General features: G+C 42.7%; 1 protein-coding gene across 5 annotated transcripts in view; it reads left to right on the plus strand.

Moving 5' to 3' along the window:
* Positions 1-43: 43 nt before the first annotated feature.
* Positions 44-5,850, plus strand: part of GAPVD1 (GTPase activating protein and VPS9 domains 1) — a 49,773-nt gene continuing 43,966 nt past the window's right edge. For 2 of the 5 annotated variants that reach the window (XM_025194456.1, XM_025194461.1), the window contains exon 1: positions 44-205. The gene's annotated coding sequence lies outside the window, so the exon portion shown is untranslated. The remainder of the gene's footprint in view (positions 206-5,850) is intronic. The other 3 variants (XM_006016914.3, XM_025194469.1, XM_025194465.1) reach the window with 2 other exon arrangements.

Below are 5,850 nucleotides of genomic sequence, written 5' to 3' on the forward strand. Positions count from 1 at the left end.
GGGGCGGGGGTCGCCCCCGCCGGTCCCCGCGGCGCTGCAGTGTCCGTCACGCCCAGGCGTCGTCCAGCGCCTCGTCCTCGCACGTTGTCTCTCCGCACACGCGCGTGGCCCCGTCTTCTCTCCGTGCCTCCGCCGCCGCGCTTCTCCTTTCGTTCCCAGCCACGCGTAGGACCTTTCCGTGTCGTCGCAGGGCCGCGCTCGTGCCGTACGTACCTATAACCCGAATCGTTTCCTCCCCGGTGTTTTATTTTGCAAGCGCAGCAGGTGCCGCGACGTGGCGCGGGGCATTGTGCACCTTGAGCGTGGAAGGAAAGCGCAGGTGCTGATGCCGCGTGTCGCCGCAAGCCGCCCGTGGGGAAAGCCTCTCCAGTTCCTCTTGGATGGAGGTTAAGAGTCAGCGGAGACGCCCCGTTGCCCGTCTCTAGTTGCGTTTGTGGCTGGGTGGAAGAGTTGTCTCTAGTCCCTTTGGAGGAGCCACCTCTTTCTGACCTGTGCCTCTTTGACGTCGGTTGTGGGCATTTCCACCGCGTGTTGTTCTCCTGCCAGCTTCCTGCGCCCGTTGTGCCGTGCATCCTGGTCGGATTGCAGGGTTACGTCCGCTTGCTTGTTCTTGGTTATAAGCTTCAAAAAGAAAGCTCCGGGCTGTTGCTAGCTGTGCTGTGCTGTGCTGCGCTGCGCTGCGCACTGGCTGGGTGCATCGGTTTCCTGTCTTCTAAGGCTTAAGTTCTAATTTTCTTAATCCTCCTTTACTGACAGCACTCGCAATGAAACTTGAACGGGCAGAGTTAATTTCCAGAGTGTTTCTGGGCAGGTGCATGATGTTTAACATGCATGTGGGAGGCTATATGTATGCCAAGTCCCCACAGCCTTGTGTGCTGTTTCATGTAGACCAGGTGCAGGGCCGCTTACTGAGTTTTGGCAAGCCATCGACGGCCACATGACAGGCAGCCAGCAGCAGATAAATATTTATCTTCTAAATTTTTTAAGGACCCCATGGGTCGGCTAGAATGGCCTGGCGGGCCGCGTTTTGCCCACCCCAATGTAGACAGACCCTTGCATGGACATAGTGCTGTTAACACCAGTGGGACTTGGCCCAGGGGATGTCACCAGCATTCATCGATGCAGAATATCTTTTGGAAAAGGGGACTATATTAGCATGAAATGCAAACAGACTCTCTATTATTCTGCTTCTCTGAAAAATTCTCTTTTCCTGACACACTGTGTCCAATCCATTGCAAATGCGCTTTTCCGAACTGATTTTTGTGTGGTTTCTCTTCTTGGCCATTGGTGAATTCTGCTAACAAAACCCCTTTGCCTTCTGAAAACCTCCAGAAGTTTGACTCGGGGAGCTGATCCTATGTTTGACAGTTGTAACAGTTCTGAAATTCAACTTCATTTTTGTATAGGGGGTTTTGTAATGTCTGGATGAAAACTATATCTTTGTTTCCCTTGTCAGCTTTTCCTTGTAACCTTTTCCTTTGAGTTTCAAGATTTTTAGGTAACATGGAAATAACATCTTTACAAATGGGGTTTGGAGTAAGTGAAAATGATCTTCTGGGCAAAAAAGCAGTTATGGAGACTGAAAGATAAAGGTTCTCCCTTGTAAATATGGACAGCAATCTTATTTTAAAGTGTTATCAAACTCAAAGCCTTGACACTTAACAAGTATTAAAGACCTTGAAGATTGTAACCTATTCATTTTTAGTGAGTCAAAACAATATTTGTGTTTGGAGCTGGGGAATCTGCTTTCCACAACTTCGTGCGCATGTGCTATGGCATAATTTCCCCAGACTTTCAAGCTGATTTTCCTTTTAACTGTGCACTGAAAATAAATATTTAAGTATGCTAAAATAAACTTGTGGATACAGACAAAAGTGCTGGGCTCCAAGTCTGTAAATGCAAGAGAGAGAGGAATTACAATATGGTTTAGTAGTAATTGCATATCTGTATTGATTTAGATTTATAAAATGCTGGAATGAAAAGATGCTAGTTTAAAAACTGTTAGTCTTTGACCTAGACTACAAAGGCAAATCAATACCAATTCTCACAGGCTCCTGACCCACCACTCCTGGGTGTGTCGAGAAGAATTTGACCATGTAGTGTGTGTTGAAGGTCAGCAGATCTCAGAGACTTGAAACCAGTTCCATTTGTTGATCCAGAAGTTGGGAGCCGTTCCCAAAGAGCAGTCTGGCCACCTCTCCTCGGATCCGGGGCGCTCCAGTTTCTGCATTTCGGCTGGTTAATTTCCAGTATGGTAATACAGCACGTGAAGTGAGACGGTCGGTTAAGAAAGTCCTACGTTATTGGGAAAATGATAGTTTCTAAATATCTCCACACTTCTTGGTTTTTGTTTTGTTTTGTTTCTTCAGCACAGGAAATGATTGTATAAGAAACAAGGCCATTTATTGAAACATGAGCTTTTCCTAGATATGGTGTATGTCTAACTAGTTATTAAGAGACCAGTTGCCATATTCAGGACATAGGAAAAGTAAGGGAATTGTCACAGAAAATTCTCTCAGAAAAGTGTTTAGTTCCTAGCCTAGATGTCAAGGGACTAGAGACTTCCAAGGAAGAGAATACAGAGGGTTCATTTTCCCACTCCAGTCTGAACATGGCTACTCCTTGGGAAAGCACTCGCATCCTCTTGTCTCCCATTGTATTTGAAAAGATGATGATCTTTCATTAATTTGTATGTTGAAAGTATTTTGCTACGTGATTGGTCTTTCTTTAAGTTGCTGCTGATGAAAATTGTGCTGTTGCGGTTGGCAAAGGAAGATATTTCTCTCTCTCTCTCTCTCTCTGTCTCAGAAAAAAAACACGCAGAAGTTCACTGAACAGTTTTCAGTTCGCCCTGCTGATGTGGGCACTCGATTTCAAAGTCTGTTGCATTATGATACTTGTCTGAGCTAGTCTGCCTCCCTGCTCCCCAGTCCTGTTCAGCCCGGCCTACTAATCTTGTTTGATGGAGATTAATACCTTCAGCGTAATCATGGGGCAAATTTATAGTACAAAGTATAGGGTTATTCTCTTATTAATACTAAGGTTTGAGAACTGCATTGTAGCTAACTGAAATGTGTGTTGCATGGTTTGAGATGATGAACATTGCGAGAGAGAAAAATCAGCTAAGTGAGTTTTATAAACTATGATACTTAAAAGTGCAAGAGGTGGAGATGTTTTGGGGTGATATCCTTTATTGGACCAGCTGAATAGTTGGGGAGGACATAGACAAGTTTTCAGGCACAAGGTACATGAGGAAGGTAAATTGTATCCAAAAGATTTATATTTGCTCCAGTAAAAAGTACCACTCCTCCAAAAATCATTGCTTCTCATAAGCTTCCTGGACCATCACGGCTGCAGCATCCACACTTACTTAAGTGTCATTTTTTGCTTAACTTTTTCCCCTAGCACTTGATGACATGCCATTTATTTAAATAGCTCAAGTCTCTTAACTCATTCAGCTTTTGTAAGTATTTGTGAGAGAAGAAATATTGTATGTTTTTATTTAGAGTAAATTATCATGGAAACCCTTCAAGCTTGCTGAAGAGGAGTTTTCCAGTAAATTGGAGTGGTCCTGATTTTGTCTTGCCTTGCCTTGCCTTGGCCTGGCTGACATCTGACTTGCCCAAACTTGCTTTGGAAGCTCATTTCTGCATAGGCTTGATGCTAACAAATGGCAGGAAAAATATAACTTACTTATAGCCCTTCTTACTCTGGTAACTGACAGCTCTCAGTATGCAATCTCCTCCTCTGCCCCCTCCCTCTTTTAAGTAATTGTAGAAGACTCTTATAGAAGTGAGAACCGTTCTTTTTACATCACTGTAGAAAAAACAGATAACGCATAAGCAGTGGTTACATTTTCAAGCCTCTAAATCAATATAGTGTTTTGAGGATTTTATTACTTTTTAGATATCTAGTCTACTAGATATAGCTAAGATGCATGTCACCTTAATATTTAAGCACCATGTCCCTGTTTCCTTATCTGTCATCTGTTGTGATGACTTATCAAGTGTCATGTCATACAAATCAGAATCATCCCTGCTAGTGATGTGCCAGAGCATTGTGATGTGTTGTGCAGTAATTTCAGTTGCATTACGGTGCACTTCTGTGACTTCTAATACTCCTATTGGCACCTCATGACAACTTATATCTGTCTAATACATTGGAGTGTTCTTTGTGTAAATATGAGATTACCGGGAGTAAGAGTTTATAAATATCACAGGAATTGGCATGCAAAATGCGAGCACTGTCTTGAATTCTAGGGGTGTATTTGCAGACACATGAAACTTAACTTTCTTCTCTTGGTCATAGAAAGCAAATCATATAAATATCTCGGTTTTTCTATATGTTGTGCCCTAGGAACATCTAGGAGTAAACTTCTGCCAACCCCCATTTACATATTTAATTGTCTGGAATCAGGTTGAGTCAGAAGTGAATGCAGCTGGGTGGTCTTGGGTTTTTTTAAACCCCAAGAGCCATTCTTTAAGCTTCCTGTTCTAAAAGCTGGAGTACTGTGAACTGAATGTCTCTGTAACCTACCGTAGGGAAGTTACAGCTTGGAAATAGTTTGCTCTTGATGTTTTCCTTAGGCAAGCTGTAAGTGGGAAGGAACTTTTTCTTTTGATTTGAATGTCTTATTTCAAGTATTCACAATAGTATGCTCTATGCACATAATAGCTGTATCTTGAGCAGTGAAAGTAAGACTAAAATACAGTCATTTCTTGACAGCATTATATGCAAACTTCTCTTTTTGCTGAGCTACAGTTGGTTATTTTGGTCACTTTTTAACAGGCATTTTTAAGTGATAGTCTAAAGCCTGCCACAATGCGCCCCCCACAACCGTGTCATTCCTTTACCGTTATGAGGTGTTCACAACCCAGTTGTGAACTCCATGCTAAAGATGAAGATAACTGGGCCATGCTACTGCCTGTGTCCACGTGACTGAAGAATTCATTGTTGAGAACCCATGGGTGGGAACTGCGGCCGTTATTACTTTTTAACGGCATTATACTTTTTTACGGCATTATACTTTTTATACTTTTAACTGCGGCATTATGCCTTTCCAGACACTCAGAGTTCCCTGGTAATTGTTTGCAGGCACCTCATTCTTGTTTATGAAGGTTTAGCAAACTATGGAAGCTGTTTAATTTGCAAATGAGGCAAGATTTCACTGTGGCATGTAATTAATTTGGGCGTGTTTTATTTCACAGTGATAAAGCACAACTGTGACAAGCAGCAAACTGCTGACCAGTTGAATCGAACTGTCATGATTGCGTTAGAAGTTCCAGAATAGAGTCTGTTAAATGTTAACATCCTCTGCCTTGCCCCTGTTTGTGTTTCTTGCTACATTAGTCATAATGTTAGTGTCATCAGTAGTACGTGCTTGTAATGTGTTTTTCAAGCCTTATGTTAGTTTAGTATTGAAGTCCCTAATAACAATAATACATTTAGAAAGCTACACCCCTATGCTGACCTTGTGACTGTTCTGTGCTTAGGTGTTCGGAATAGTTATTGGATTGCTATGATATCAATGATGTAAATGTTTCCTCTTGAAATACATCAGGATTTTTTTCTGTGTTTGTAAAATCTGTATCTCAGTTTTCTGTTTGTAACATACTGAAGAATTTAAAGAATCCTTTTTATGTGGTAACCTGATCTGTTCTGCTATTCTGTAGCTCTTTAGTTTGTCAACTTATTTTTAGATGGGCTGTGTGCTCATGTGTGACAAGTCATTAAAAAATGTGCGTGGGAGTGTTGGTTTGAATTTTGAGCTGTGCGGGCTGGCTCCCGGTCCTGTCCTCGCCGGGCGCGAGCCGGGCCCGTCTGTGTGCACGCGGGCTGTGGCCGGCAGCC

This window comes from Alligator sinensis, unplaced genomic scaffold (assembly GCF_000455745.1).
Source record: "Alligator sinensis unplaced genomic scaffold, ASM45574v1 scaffold611_2, whole genome shotgun sequence".
Taxonomy (NCBI): Eukaryota; Metazoa; Chordata; order Crocodylia; family Alligatoridae; genus Alligator; species Alligator sinensis.